We start from the raw sequence: 17,363 nt of genomic DNA, 5'->3' as shown, positions 1-17,363 counted from the left end.
AAATATAAATATGAAATTATTAAATTATAGTGCTTAATAATTGTGCTTTATAACCGTTGGATATGAATGGAAACACTTTGACTATATATGTAGCAAACTAAACAAACTTGTATATATATAGAAAACACTTTTGAAAAAATGTAAAACATATAAAAGGTGTCTTTTTTTTTTTTTATTAGAAACCGTTTTTTAAGAGTTATTATAAATTATTTTTTATAAAAAATGTTTATAAATGAAAATATTTTTTTAGGAAGAAAAAAAGTTTCTAATCAATCCAAACAGACCTTTAAAACAAGTCCAACTATATATTTTTTTTTTAAAAAAAAATTGATCCTTATTATTTGGAGAAAGTTAGGATTTAGTTCTCAAAGCTTTAAAATTTAGATTAGTCTCTTTGATTAAATAAATTCATAAATAATCGATATGACTTAATAAAACTATCATAATAATTCCTACATAAGAACTATTTATAAGGATTTTTTAAAATCAAATTATAGGAACTAAATTTGATGTTATTTGTTGATTTAGATGTATATATTTAAAATGTAACTTTTTTAAAAAAAAAAAATATCTATCAACATTATATCATTGATACTTTTATTTTTTTAAAAAAAAAAAGTAAGAAACTACATTTTTGAGGTTTATAATTGGTCCCCCAAAGTATTTTATGTATTTAACTTTTATCTTTTTCGAGAAAATGTGTTTAACATTTTCAATTTATAGCAGACGAAAAGAATATATAATTAATAAAAATATCGGATATTCAAATCTACATCTCATACGAAGTAAGAACGATGGTGAAAATTTTTGTAGAATCAAAAGTCATTTTAGGAAAGAATTATGATTTGAAATGAGATGGAGAAAGTTTATTTATAGAGATTAAATTTTGTATGTCGTGTTCGATGTTTCATAAAAGTTTAAAATAGACGTTTTGAAAGTATGGATAATAACATGAATTAAAACAAAAAGTAAGAAAGATTGTTTTTTTTTTTTTTTTCCTTCACCTTGTCGAAAATGAGAGAAGGACAAAAGAGTAAGAATCTCTGCAGAGTCAACATGGAGATGACATCTCCCCCAATTATGTCCACTTTTGTTGTCATCTCTAATTACAAATTAGTGTTACAATTCCACGTGAGATCAGTTACAAAGTCGAAAGTTAAAATTGCTGAAGTAACACTTCAAATATTAAAATGGAAAAAATAGCACAACTTGTGATAACTCTCTAATTAACTATATTATAATTTTGTGAAACTATTACTTCATAGACTTTTATAATTTTTTTTAAATTTGGAAGTGTGTATTCAATAAATATCTAAAATTTTAATTTTGACTTCAATAGGTGTTTAAATTTTTAATTTTATGTCCATCTTTGATTTTTTTTTCTATTTTTTTAAATAATAAATTTATTAATACAAAATTAAAAATTTAATTTTTTTTGTTATATATAAAATTTTATTTTATTTTATTATACCAACCTATTTCAATAGCATCAAAAGTTTATTGAACACAAAATTTAAAATTTAAAATGCTATCTAATTTTTAAAGTTCAAGTATTAAATACGGATTAAATTTGTAATTAAACATCGATTAAAATATTATTTTGACCCTATGTTTTGAAATTTGTTTAATTTTCGTCTCTAACTTTCAGATATTCAATTTTAGTCAATATACTTTCAATAGATCTTAAATTTAGTTCATTCTACTAGTATATTGAGGATTTTTTCAAAACATTTTTGTTATCTATTAACATTCTTACTATAGATTAACATATTCACATATTGTATTCCATGACTTGTCTATCATTATTATTGCTTTACCAATCTTCATAAAAATTAATAGGAAAAAAAAAATACTTTTTTGGTCCTAATGTTTCAAAATCTTAACCTTTAAGTTTTACGTTTGGTTTCAATTTATCGTCTAAGTTTTAAAATGACGTTACATTTTTATCCTTGAGATTTGAGTTTTGCTTCAATTTCATCCTTATATTTAAAGATGTACACTTTTACTCTCGATTTTTTTTTTTTGTTAAATATCACTTTTAGTTATTGGCATCGATGTTTATTCATTAATTAAAAATAATTATAAATTAAAATATTAAATTTAATTTTAATAGTGATGAAAAATAGGGAAACTTGATTAATTGTACTTCTTCTAAATTAATTAATAGACATTTACATTAAAGATAAAAGGTACATAATTAATAAAAAATCGATATTAAAAGTGTAAATATTGAAATCTAAGAACTAAGTTGTAACAAAATTCAAATCTAACGTTTCGAAATTTAGATTCGAATAAAAATTAGGCTAAAAAAATTAGGGATAATTTTTTTTTTTTTTTTTTTTTGAAATTAATATTATTGAAAAAAGTTTTTGGAGTTAAAGTTGAGCTGTGAAAAGTTTTGCAAACTGTTGCACGATTGCTGATAGCCTGAGAGTGCATTTAATGTTGGGGCAGTGCCTCTGTTTGGTAGTGAGGATACACTAACAGATTCCCTGACTAAAACCAAATCCCAATTCTTATCCCGATTATCCTCCTCCATCTTCTTCCACGCCACGTGTCCTTCATGCGACCATCCCACCATGGGAATTACATTTGCCTAAGGAGGGAGAGTTTCCATTTGAAAGTCCAATAATTTCTAGTGTAACGGTAATTTTGAGATATTTTTTAAAAGCTAAAGAGTGATATTATTAAAAATATTTTTTTAAACAAAGGACAAAGTAAAGTTTTTTTTTTTTTTTTTTTTTTTTAATTTACAAAAGAATTACAAAAGAAAAAACATTTACACGAAGGATTTGTTTTTTTGAGTAAGAAGGAAACATCACAAAACAAAAAAGGGAAAAAAAACTATAAAAATGAATAGCAAAATCTACCTATGGAGAATCAAGAATGTGAACGATTTGTTATACGCCAAAGCAGAAGCAATTAAACGTAATTGTGTAAAACATAAAATTCAAAGAGATAGAAATATAGATAAGCAAAAATATAATTCGGCATGCTTTCTACCAAATTTACAGAGAGGATAAGGGATTGAGAAACTCACTCTTGAAGAATTGTATCTTCACGTATCCTTCCATTCACAACACGAACTTCACCTTCCCAATCTTCAAAACTCGACACCAAAACCTTAAACACAGCAGCAAGGAGACACCACCACAAGGAATCTAAGTTATTCTTTAGGATAAGGATCAATAGAGAGGCGTGTGCTTGTATTGATTAATTTTGGTAATCAAGGAAGAAGATGAAGATAATGAAGAATAATCAAACAGTTGAATTCTCTACGTATTTCACGTATATGAGATAAGAATGAGAGTAACTTCCCATTCTGTCAAAATAACTCCCTAAGGAGTTATTGGTTTAAAATCAAATTTGATTTAATTATAATAACCATCTAATATAATTAAACTATATATTACATCTCATATAATATATAGCTTGTAGTTTATTATATCACATAGTCTAATATTCTCTTATATAAACTATAATATTAATATGAATCATATTCATATTAATTTTAATTTATAGTTTTTTCTATATGAATCACATTCATATAATTAATATTTGAATCATATTCAAATATTTATTTCTTTCATTAAAACTTTATATTATATTAATTAATTTCCTTTCATTAATTTAAACAATTCAAATTAATAAAAATTAATTTCATTCTCATTAATCCTTATTGAGCTAACAAATGGACCTTATAGACCTATAGATTGAAGCTCCAATGATACTTGATTAATTAATTAAACTCTTTAATTAAATTAATCAACTTTCATTAACTGTCGGTCACTCCACTGAAGACCGACAACTGCACTTTTCGCACTATAGATATATTTCTGTGTCCATTGGATATAACCAATCAACAATGTGTTGACCTTTCACAAATTGCTTGAAAGTACAGTTGGATCAAAATTACCGTTTTACCCATGTAGTTACATCTAACTCCTTAAGTACCACTGGTCCATCTAATGAACAATGAGTCATAATTCAACTATAACTAAACCCTTTTTGGGCCAGGAGAGGGTGTGGTGCCATATTATTCAAGTATCAGAATCAATCCTTAAGGGAGCAATTTATCTCCTAACTCTAACGATAGGGAAGAAGTGAATCCTTTCTTGTGTAGTTGTATTCCCAACTCATCAATCAGACGAATCTCCAAAATGGTAGGCATATTGAGTCGACGAAACTGGCCACTCTCACTCATGTGGATCAAATGACCGCCCTCATAAGTAGGAGTTCACAATTCACTCATGATTAAGGTTAAGTCACCTATGATCATCCTAGTGAAATGTAAGTTTCTTCTAGCAACGACGTTATAAAGTGAGACTATTCATTTTGTAATCCGATCTTATACAAACTTTTTGTATAGAATACCCTCGCTCACATGTCTCCACATGAATGATCAGGATCAAATCATTTGTAACAACTACAAAGCAAGTCGTATCCGTAGTTTCATCAAGATAATGTACCCGGTCTTATCCATCTACTATATATCGTTTAAGTTATTACTTAAACATGATCCACCTATATGTCTCCACATACATATTTAAGTTACATCTAATAACCTTGGATCTTAGTTTATTGGTTTTGGGTTAATGCAACTAAATGTCAAAGAAAATATAACTTATTTTATTAGACAAATAATATGTTTGTACAAATACAATTTATAAACTACAATACAATGAGATTTAAGGCATCAACTCCAAAAATCTCGCACTTATCTTAATGCTTGTGGGGTGTACAAATACAAAGTAAAACTACAAGGTACGTACATAAAAACAAGAAACTAGGGTATACATTACGCGCCCAATAAAACTCTCCCACTTGCCCTAGACTAGATGAGGCCTGTCTCGTAGACCCAAACTCTCCAAGTGACCCTTGAAAACTTTAGCCGGAAGGGCCTTTGTAAATGGATTAACAACATTGTGCTCCAAAGCGATCTTTGTGACGATCACGTCCATTTAATGCACAACATTCCGTATAAGATGATACTTGTGCTCTATATGTTTTCCACGCATGGGGCTCTTAGGCTCTCTGTTTGTGGCTCCTAGGATCCCTGGAATTCACCAAAGTACCACTATTATTACAATAAAGAGTGATGGACTTTGACATATTTGGAACAAGTTCTAGATCAGTCAAAGATTTCCTAAGCTATACAACTTCCTTGATAGCTTCACAAGTTGCTACATACTCTACCTTCATGGTACAGTCAGTTATGCAACCCTGCTTAGTGCTCTTTCGTTAAGAGTGAACACTAATCCTAAAGTGATTTTCCTATAATCTCTGTCAGTATGAAAATCAAAGTCAATGTATCCTGTAAGGATCAAATCTTTAAACCCATACACAAGCATGTAGTTCCCTCGTTCTCCGAAAATACATGAGGATGGTTTTAACTGTGATCCAATGATCTAATCCTGGATTAGACTGATATTTACTAACTATCCCCACTACATAGCAAATGTTAGGTGTCACACCCCCTCCCGAGCTTACCTCCAAAATCCGAAAGGAGGCGTGACCGATACTACTCTTTTGTGATACCTACTGCCCATCTCTACGAAACTAACTTTAACTTAACTTAGCCGAAAATAAAATTAACTTCAAGTTCATATAACAGAAATTTAAGTTTAATGGGTTTACAAATCATTTTCCTAACCCTATTGTTTTAGAACTACTATAAAAACATTTAACTCGTGGCATACCTCATCTTCTCGCAGCAACTCGAATTCTTCTGCTACCCGCGAAGGAAAAACATAAAGAAAAATAGCTAGAAATTCAGTGAGTGGTAAACAACTTATAGCATCTCTTCCAACCCTTAGAAACAAATAACTCAATCAACATATCCATATAACGAGGTTATTACTCAAAACCTCGAGCTTGAACGAGTTCTTTTTCTGTTATTCCTACATATACGGTAGATAGTTAAACATATCTCTCTTATTACTACGTGCACATAGATCCACCTCTTATGGGCTCAGAAACTAGACCCGTTGACTATCCCATATGAGATTTTTCCCACAGGCTCAAGAACTAGGCCCAACGACCCCCTGACCATCCCGTCAGATTGCCCCATAGGCTCAGAAACTAGGTCTTCTGACCCCCCTGATCATCCCATGCCACATATTTTCATCATCGTACAAGCTACACATACATTTTTATATTGAATTTCACAAGAAACCTTTAAAGAATACCACTCACAGTTTGTTAGTAGGGTTTTCTTTTTCTTTTTTTTTTTCTCCGAGTTCCCTGATTTCTCCCTAGATCTTGAGCCAATTCCAGATGATATGAAACTAGGCCTCTGAACAGTCCTAAAGAGCAGTGGGCACAGGGTAGGGGTTCTTTAGGGCAATTGGGCGCAGGGGCAGCTCTTCTAGACCCCTAGGCTTCTTTGCTTAACGCATGGACCTCAAGTTAGGCGTATGGTCCAGTATGCTCAATGCATAAGCCTCCTCTTCAACGCATAAACCACCCCTAAAAACTCTAAGTCTCTCTAAGTCTTTCATTTTTTAGTATTTTTTAGGAGATTTGAGTTGTGAGAGGACATAAGACCTCCTTAAGGTATTTATGGGCCTTCAGAAGTGTCTTCGTCACCTTTTGCATGCTTCTAACACATGACACTTCAGAATGCATGGAAAATCTAAGTGTCAACACAATCAAAGCCCAATGCAACACTTCTTGACACCGTTAGGCGTCTTCACTATGCATAGACCATTCATAGCTTCTCTTAAGGTGGTACTTCAATACTTTGCATGTCCTCCCATACGTCCACCTCATCCTTGGCTCGGTCCAAGATTTCATTTGGTCGAGTTAGTCGATCCATGCACCTCACCCCGCTGTCAACTCGACCTTGCTTTCCAAGTAACCTAAGTTAATGCATGGCACCCTACCAACAACCATGTATGCGTCCAACATCACCTTCTATGCGCCTACAAAGTGTTCAACGCATGGTGCACTAGGTTTGGATGCATGGTTCCCTAACTATGCTACCAACTCGTCTCCCTCTCATAGAATAGCTTTTTTCTTTGGGTTCATATCATGGTTATACGTCCAACCATGTCTTCCTCCTTAGGTATGCATCCAACTATGAAAATTAGGATTTCTTGGTGTAACTCTTTCCCAAACAATTGTCTCATGCTTCCATCTTGCTCTTCATAGAACCAAAATGGAATCCACAAAGTCCTCATATACGTTCAACTCTTCCCTTATGCGTCCAACTCTCCCTCAACTTCATTCTTCCTTGGTTTCCATACACTTCTCAAAACATAGCTTTCTCCTTTGAGCTCAAGGCATAGTCATGCATCCATTTTGCCTCTCTTCACCTCAAAGTATGTATCCACATGACCATCTATGCGCCCACTTCATCATCTATGTTTCCAACACTTCAATCTTTTGGGTTTCCTCCACTTATAGTATCATATATTGTCAATACTTAGCCAAATTCTCCCCATTGAAAACTCTATGCGTTCACCAACCTTACTTTATGCGTCCAACCCTATTTTCTCTCTTGGTTGTGCATAGCTCAACACATGGTTCACTAAAATCTTAACCAATTATTCCTTATTCTTTCACCTTGTTCTTCATCTCAGTGCATGGCTTCTTATGTTCATAACATAGTTCCTTATGCTCACAGTAAAATCTCTTATGTTGGTTGCATAGCTCCTCATGCTCACAACATAATCTCTTATGTTTATAATATAGCTCCTCATGCTCATAGCATAATTTCTTTTTTCTCATAGCACAACTTCTCATGCTCACAGCATAATCTCTTATGCTCGTAGCATAGCTTTTCATGCCCACAACATAGTCTCTTACATTCATAGCATAGCTCATCATGCTCACAACATAGTCTCTTATGCTCGTAGCATAGCTCATCATGCTTATGGCATAGTTTCTTCTTTTTCATAGTAGTTTCCAACATCCTCCACATATCCAAAATTGTCTAAAGTCTCCTTTAAGATGTACCTACCCTGCGCCCAACATCCTACTATGCTATGAGTTGAGCTTCCATAGCTATGCTATGACTTCATTTACTATGCTATAACTTTGTCAACTATGCTATCAACTATGCTATGACCTTTCACCTATGCTATGAACCGCTTCCTCAATTATGTTATGAGTTGATCTTAGTCAAGAATCTCCATTCTCTCCTGTGATATGAATCAAACTCTTATTCTCATAGAATAGTTTGGACACTTAGTTAAATTTTTTACTCTAATCTACTATGCCTTCAATACTTATTTTCCAAAGTACTTTTACTTCCTTCAAGGCATAGTTTAGGTACTTAGCCAAAATTTTCCTTCCAAGGCTTCAAATCCGAGTTCTATGAGAGCTCAAGTATTACATTAGGTATATTACATAACATTACATACATCAGGTTGCCAACAACCGATGCATAGAGGATCCGTCTCATCTCTTGAACTTCTTCAAGTGTCTTAGGACACTGGACAAGATAATTCCATGTCTGGAAGATAATAAAGCTCTCTTGGAATTTTGCATCAAATATTTGACAAGCATTTTGTCAATATAGAGTGCTTGAGACAATACCAACAATTTGTTTTTACAATCCCTGAAGATCTGAATCCCTAGAACAAATTGTGCCTCCTCTAAATCTTTCATTTGGAATTGGGCTGCTAACCACTATTTAACATCAGTCAGTAGACCTACATCATTTCCAATGAGCAGGATATCATCTACGTACAATACTGGGAAAAATACTAAACTGTTGATGATTTTATTGTCAACACAAGGATCATCAATATTTTGATCAAAGCCATAAAATTTGATTGTAGTATCAAATCTTATATTCCAAGATCGAGAAGCTTATTTCGGTCCGTAAATGGACCGATTTAACTTGTAAAGCTTTTACTTGTGACCTTGGGAAATGAATTCCTCTGGTTATTACATATATATGGTCTCCTCAAGATTGCCATTTAGAAAAGCATTCTTAATGTCCATTTGCCAAATCTCATAGTCATAATATGGGATAATAGACATGAGTATCCAGATAGACTTTAACATGGTAACAGGTGAGAAAATTTCCTCATAGTTTACTTCCTCAGCCTGGGTATAACCCTTTGTCACCAATCTAGCCTTAAAAATTTGCACCTTACCATCTGCACCCATTTTTCTTTTATAGATCCACTTGCTACCTATAGATTTAACCCCATCAGGTTAATCTACAAAATTTCAAACTGAATTGAAGTACATAGACTCCATTTTGAGATCCATGGCTTTGATTCATTCATCTTTGTCTACATCCTTCATTACCTGTTTATAGGACAATGGATCCTCTTCCTCGTCATCTGATGTGATGGTCAGGGTTTCTTTTAAACCCATATAACAAATAGGTCGATCCCTCCCACTATGTCGAAGCTCCCTCACGGTTATGGATGTGACTGATTAGATGAAGCAACATCAACAACTCTTGTTGATGTACTGGATTCTTCAACAAATCTTGTTGAAGTTTTAGTAGTTGCGTTGGAAAGTTTGTTTAACACTTTCTTACTGTGCAGTTTTATGCTTCCTGATGCGATCATCTCCTAGAAAAGTAGTTTGTCGACATAAACACTTTATTATCTTGAGAAAATAGAAGTAACCACCTCTCGTTCTTTTGGGATGGCCTATAAATAGGAATAGTTTTGAATGAGGTTCCAATTTCTTAGGATTAACCTTAAGTATGTGTGTTGGGTAACCTCAAATTATAAAATGGCTAAACTACTTTTATGGTCATTCCACAATTCCAAAGGAGTTTTAGAAACACTCTTAGATGGAATACAACTCAAAATATAAGCTGCAGTCTACACTGCATAACACCAAAACAAATAAGGTAAATGAGCATAACTCATCATAAACCAAACCATGTCCAACAAGATTCTATTTCTCATTTCTGATATACCATTCTGCTGAGGTATACCAGGTGCTGAGAGTTGGGATACGATTTCATGTTCTATCAAATAGTCTTAGAATCTCAAATTCATATACTCTTCACCTTGATCAGTTCGAAGTGTCTTAATTATTTTATCTAATGTATTCTCAACTTCAATCTTATACTCCTTGAACTTTTCAAGAGCTTCAGACTTATGTTGCATTAGGTAGACGTACCCATACCTAGAATAATCATCTATAAAAGAGATGAAATATTCAAACCCTCCTCTTGCCTTAACATTCACAGGACCCCAGAGGTTCGAATGTACAAGTTCCGAGAGTTCTTTGGCTTTATAATCTTTTCTGGAAAAAGGTCTTTTAGTCATTTTGTTTTCAAGGCAGGACTCATATATTGGTAAAGAACTTTCTTCTAACTCACTTAGAAGTCCAATTTTAATCAACCTCTCAATCCTATTGAGATCTATATGACCTAATCTTAGGTGCAAAAAATGGGCATTTGCTTTAGGAGAAACTTTTTATCTTTTATTTTGAATTACCGCAGTTATAAACATTTCAGTATTAAGAAGGATCTTAGATGCTAAAATTCGTAGCACATAAAGATTACTTTCTAAGTTTGCTGAACAAATAAAAGCACCATTCTTGTAAACAAATACTTTATTTACATAAAAATTAATATAACATTTTTGTTCAAGTAGTCATTTACAGAAATCAGGTTCCTCTTTAAATCATAAACCATATATACATTATCTAATAATAAATAGAATTTCTATAAAAGTAATCGAACCTCCCACTGTTATAGTTGAGACGACCCACCCAGTTCCAACATGCATAGTCGTCTCACCAGTCCTAAGCTACTGCTAGGAACTAATTCTTTGAAAAGAAGAACAAAAATGATTAGTGGCGCCTGAATCAATTATCCAGGCTGAATCATCATTCTCCATTAAGCAAGTTTCCAATACTAGTAAATCATATTTATCTTGTTTGGATTTCTTCTTTTTTGTCAAATACTTGGGACAATTCTTCTTCTAGTGTCCCTTTTGGTTGCAATAGAACCAGATTCCCTTAGCAACTTTGGCCTTTCTGCCCCTCTAGGCTGCAACAATGTTAGCTTTCCCCTAATCTCCATTTTTTTCTTCCACTTTTTGGTGGTGGTGGAAGAAGATAAAAACTTTGTTCCAGAGCTCGAGCCTTTATGGAACTTCTTTGTGGAAATGGCAACATTTGCCTCTCCCTTCTGCTCCTTGACTTTCATCAAGAACTGATAAGTCTGTAACTCATTAAGAAGGGTGGTCAGGTTGTAATCTAGCATGTTCATAACAGTGTTACTAAAGATCTGGAGGAAATTCTCAGGTAGAGTCTCCAAGATGAAGCTAACCTAACAAACTTTGTCGACGATAAACCCATTCATCTCAGCCATGTTAAAGTGGACCATCGTGTTCAGAACATGTTCATGAACAGATGCCCCCTCTTTCATACAGACATTAAAAATCTATTTAAAAGCATAATGTTGGAGTTGGGTGGACGATTTTCCAAACATCTACCTCAATGAATACATGATCTGTCGTGTAGTGACCACAATTTTGTGTTTCTTGGCCAAAACTTCAAATAAGTTGGCCAAGATATACGCTCGGGCCTTTTTGTTCACCTTAACCCATCTTTCATATGCATCCCGAATATTTCAAGATGCTCCAGTAGTGGGTATTTGAGGACAACTTATTTTATTAACCCATCTTTCATAAGCTGGCCAGGATCTTAGTTTATTGGTTTGGGGTTAATGCAACTAAATATTAAATAAAGTACAACTTATTTTATTAGATAAATAATATGTTTGTATAAATATAATTTACAAATTACAAGACCACAAGATTTAAGGCATCAACCCCAACAAAATGGTTTTCAAGCTAAATTATCAAGAGTTTCGAGCATGAAAAGCCATAACATGAGTGATTAAGTAAATTACTATTGGATATATATATTTATAATAAAGTGTAACAATTGAATATTGAAATATAAAAATAGATTTAGGTGTGTAGATTAAATTCATTGTTTATAATCTTTCAAATTGGATTGAAACTTCAATTTAACATGATGTTTCATGTACAAATTTAACATGTATGAAAGTTAAATTTGTAGTTTCTTCAGTTTGAATCGGTTTTGTTTGATTTTTATCAAGTAACAATTCAATTGAGTTAAATTTGACAATATTTCAATTTTTATATTTATTTGGTTTATTTTATATTTTGGAGAGTGACTAGCAACTTGTTTCTTCATTTTTAGTATCCCGTTCCAAATTGAAGAGTTCTCTCTTTTTTTTTTTCCTTTCTTTCTTTCGTTCTTGAGTTGAGTTCAGTCGAGAGCAAGTATCAAAGAGTTTTGCTAGATTCGAGTAGTTTTAGGTTGAAGTTCTATTGAAATTAGTTTGTATCATGCCGAGACGATTGTTGTAGTCTGCTTGCAGCCCGTGCAAAGCGAATAGTTGTCTTCAGGACAACGCTTACCAAAAACATACCTCGACTATATTTTGAGTCTCCAAAGACTTTGAGTTTCTTTCAAATCTTTGATTATTTTCATATTCAAGTCTTGTTATACCATCTGACTTTCACTTGAGTTTGAATATTATACATTGAGTGTATTGTTTCTAGTAATTGAGGTGTAATGAGTTTGCTAGTATAGTCAATTCTATATATACCATTTCCCAATAATTACATATTTGTTTCTCAATATTTATCCCAATTTTCTTTGTTACGAAATAAGTTTGTGTTTGTGTTTTTTTTTCCAAAAAAAAAATAATTATCAAAAATAGAAACAAGAAAAAAAACAATAGAAAGTTTATCAAACAAGACTTGTGTTTCCAAAAAGAAGAAAATTTAAAAACTTTGTCAACAATATATTTAGAGAAAATTAGAACATTCTTCTCACTTATTAGGTAATCAGAGGCTGTTCTTCCAAACTCATATATATATATATATATATATATATATATATATATATATATATATATATATATATATATATTATTTGTATTTAATTGAAGTAGATTGATTTTGTATATATATTTTTTTTGTTTATATTTAATTGAACTACGTTGATTTTGTATATATATATTTTGTTTATATTTAATTAAACTAGGTTCATTATATATATATATATATATATTTAATTGAACTATGTTTATTTTGGCTAAATCATACTGTGTAGCCAAATTTTATATTTTTCAATGGTAGGGTGTAATTAAAATTGTTAAAATAAAAGAATTTGGAACTTTAAATATTAGGAAGATCATTAGAATAAAAACATAAAAAAAAAAAATAAAAATTGAAATATATATTTAGCTCAAAAAATAAAATTTAGGGAACATAACAATCTCCAAATTTTACGGTTGTATTAATTTAAACATTCAACTAATAATTGTATAAATTTTAGTTGCTCATTTTACTAATTCGACATCTGAATAATTCTACACAATGTAAGAATTAAATGGATAGACGATTTTCAAATGTAATCTTAGGATTTGTTTGGATTGACTATAAACAGAAGTGTTATTCAAAAAGTTCATTTTTATTTCAAAAACTATTTTGAGTGGTAGTCTTATACTTTAAAAAAATACTTATTTTAAAAATTAAATATTTAAAAAATAAATCAAACACACTTTTAATAAAATGGTCTAAATCAATTTACTTATAACAATTTAGAAATTTAATTGAAAATTTGTATGTTTTGAAATATTTTTCAAATTAAGTTGGAAGAGAGGGAGTTAATTGATAATATTGATAATTTGATGAGGGAGAAAGAGAGGAAGAGGGAGGCAATTATTGTGTGTGTATTCACACGCAATCTTCCGATACTACATTTCATATTTCACTCACTTGCTTCTTTGGATTAGATTACTCTTTTCGTGTTATCAATAGGGGTATACATCGGCTAGTCGATGTCGGTTTTGGGAGAAAATCAACATCGAAAATCGACCAGAAAACGAGTGTGAAATTCGTAGTATGAAATTCGCTCGATCATCAGTCAGGTCGTTGAGTCAGTTTGATCTCTTTTTCTTTCCAAAGCCTAAGGTGAATGAAAAGGAAAGATGAATTGATGTTAGGTTAATATAATATGCAACTTTTAAAATTTTAAATCAATATTTTTTTATGAAAAAAATTAAATCAATCATGTAGTGAATTTTGAAAATTAGGTAACATAAAAAAACAATAAATCAATAATAAAATGTAGGTTTGGATTTGGGTTTGTGGTAGTGTGGTAGTTGGCATGCTTTTATACTTTTTTTTTTTTAAAAAAAAAAATCAACATATATATATGTCAGTAGGTTGGTCGATTTTCCAATTTTTTTATGGGAAAATTGACAACCGACCGACTGACCTTAATTTGATCGGATCGGTTTTCGACACTTTTATGTACATCCCTAACCGATACCAACAGCTTTTCACATGACACCGCACCACAATTTGCATAATCTATTTCCTTTTTACATTAAATTACAAATGTTATCCATTCATTTTTTATTTTATAACTATTTACTACCACTTATCACAAAACTATGGATTACGTGAGATATAAAATTAAAATGTATATTTAATAAATAATTTTTTTAAAAAAATAAATTAAATTTCAAAATTTCAAAATTCTACTCGAGAATTTAGAATCTTGTTAGGCACAAAATTAAAAGCGAGACTCATTTAACACTTTTTAAAATTTAATTGTCAAATAGACATGAGATTCAAACTTTAGTGACCAAACTTATCATTAAACATTTTTTTATATCTTTATTGTCCTTTTTATATTTGTTAAATTACGACTTTTGTTTATGAATTTCATGTTTACGTCTATTTGATTTTAAAAGTCTAAAAAGTGTTTAATAGATTAATTAGTTTTTAATTGTATGTCTAAGGATCTAGTAAATTCTTAAGCTTTTAATTGTGTTTATTAAGTCTTTGAATTTTTAAAACTTCAAACTTGACTCACTCTCGACAATGCAGATTGCCTTCTCATACATTTCAATAGATCTTTCAGCAACTCAAGCCAACTCATCTACTTTAGGTCAAGTCCTACAATTCGATCTCTTCCCTATATTAGGGCAAGCATGTTTAAACATGTTGTAGCATCATTTTAGTCTTAGCCACTCAATCGTCTCACTTCTACACTAAGTCCGACCTTACTAAGCTTGTGGAGTACTACCAACTAATTTTAAATCAAGAAAAATGATTTTTCTCAAAATAATCTAATCAAATGAGTCCATTCATATCGATTAAGTCATGATTCTTTAATGTTTTTGGTTTATAGCAAACCCTTGATTAACTAAGGTAGTAGAGAGAGACAACGACATTCCTTCTTCTAGGATACATTCTAAGACATTTTCAAAAGACTTATATGCCAACGTGTGGAGCACCTGTTTGACAAGAAATTTGGTGGACTTGCATTCTTTCACTCATATGTGCCACTTATCAAAAGAGTCATTCATTGAAATTCAAGACAAACTTTTGACTTTTGAAGTAATAGATCGAAACTCCATTTAGATCACACTAATAAGCTTATCCCTAACACTATCAATGCCATAAACACGTTTAATATTACTTTGCACTTTGCACTTTGCACTTTGCACCTTTGTTGATCACTCATCATGGTGTATTAGAAGATACACTATTCCTCTTGGTCACATCTCGCAACCTTTTACTTGGTTTGTCAACAACACACATGTCACCCTCGTTTTATATTAGAGTTGAGATGTTGGCTAGACATTAGTGGATTGAATTCACCCGACCCGATAGTACCCCATTTTTGAAACGTCCAGTGCCAAAGTCACTGAATGGGTAAGTCACTAATGACCTTACTACGTTAGACTATTACAACCTTTAGTAGCTTATACTAGGAACAATCAACTATATAGCATTAATTACACTATCATTTGAAAAAAATAGCAAAAGGGGGATCTTTTTTAATTATAGCAAAACACATGAATGTCATGTGAGTCCAATTTTCTGAAATCTTAAAATGTCTTCATCGTCTCTTTTAATTCCAGTGTAATTAAATCAAAATCTTTATTAATAAGACTGTAATTAATTGCTCGACTATATATTCTAGCAGACTTTCAACGTCAACTAAGATCCTCATTTTAAGCAAATAATTTATCGTTGTGATTTAATAGTTGTTTTGAATTTTCAAATCAAATTTAATAGTTGTTTTGAATTTTTGAATAGTAGACATCAACTAATTTTCAAATCTTGTTTTAAAATTTAAAATATCACATTATATTAATTATCCTAACTGAGGTTTTTTATCTTTATTATACTAATTTCTATTAATCTTAACCAAGATTCACGGATTTAAATTTTTTTTTTTAAAGAGTTCCTATATAACTTAAGCGACACAATAAAAGCTTTTTCTATTCTTTTATTAACTGATTTATGTTATATTTATTATCCTTTTGTTTCAAAAATAAAATATTAGAATACAACACGTAATACTAGCTTTCTTCATCATCTGTATTGAACGCTTTCTTGTTATGGTTGTTCAACGATTAAGAGTTTTGTTCAATGGTAAGGGGATGAAAATAATCACTATCATGACTTTCATTTATTGAAGTTTCTGTTGTTTTGAACAAATCTTTTTCAATTTTCATCTTTTTTTTTTTTACTTATTTTATTTTTTGTTCTCAATCGATGACAAATCTACTTTGGAGACCATTGGTGCATAGGTGAAGGACTCGACTTAATTGACCATCGACCAAAGTGATTTCTATCGAGCCATTGTGAAAAGATATTCCAAGCATATGAATGGTGTTAATATTAACCAATTTGCCTCGGGGTCTTAAACCCACCTTGACAAATTCGATCAAGGACGGATGTACCATCGTCAAATATTGTCTGTTTCTCTTCTGTTCATGAGATCTCCATGATTAATATCAACACTACATCATAATTGGTTAATAATTTCAATTGATGATTTATAATTGGGATTTTCACACTCCAATCTAAATTGGTTTCTTTCTTCATGAATGCAATTATTTCAATGAAGTTTCTATTAATCCATCTCTTACTTTCTAAATTGATATTTTAGGTCTAGAACAAGAAAAAATATTGTTACAGAATTTTGGGTAAGTTCAAAAGCAATTTAGACGGTTTGGTTAATTGATTTTCAATTGTAGTGAATTTGTTCTTAGTTTTGTGTATTTATTGGGTGTAGTTTGGAGACTAAGTATTTGTAAGCCACGTAAATATTTCATCGGAAATATTGCAAAAAAAACTTTCAAAAGACTTTTTATAACTACAAAACCTCATTTGAATTATAGTGTAACTAATTTTTCACCTTGCAGGTTTCTTTTATCATACATCTTTATTTCCTCCTAAACTATTTCCCCTATTTTAAATCATCAAATCATATTATTATTATTATTTTCAAATGTCAAAACTAAACCAAATTTTTTTCTTCAAATATCATGTTATTTATTTGTTTTTTTTTTTAATCTTGTTCAACTT

The sequence above is a fragment of the Benincasa hispida genome, chromosome 1 (genome assembly GCF_027475165.1).
Source record: "Benincasa hispida cultivar pf3 chromosome 1, pf3_genome.v1.1, whole genome shotgun sequence".
Taxonomy (NCBI): domain Eukaryota; kingdom Viridiplantae; phylum Streptophyta; class Magnoliopsida; order Cucurbitales; family Cucurbitaceae; genus Benincasa; species Benincasa hispida.
Note: the sequence above shows the minus strand (reverse complement) of the source record.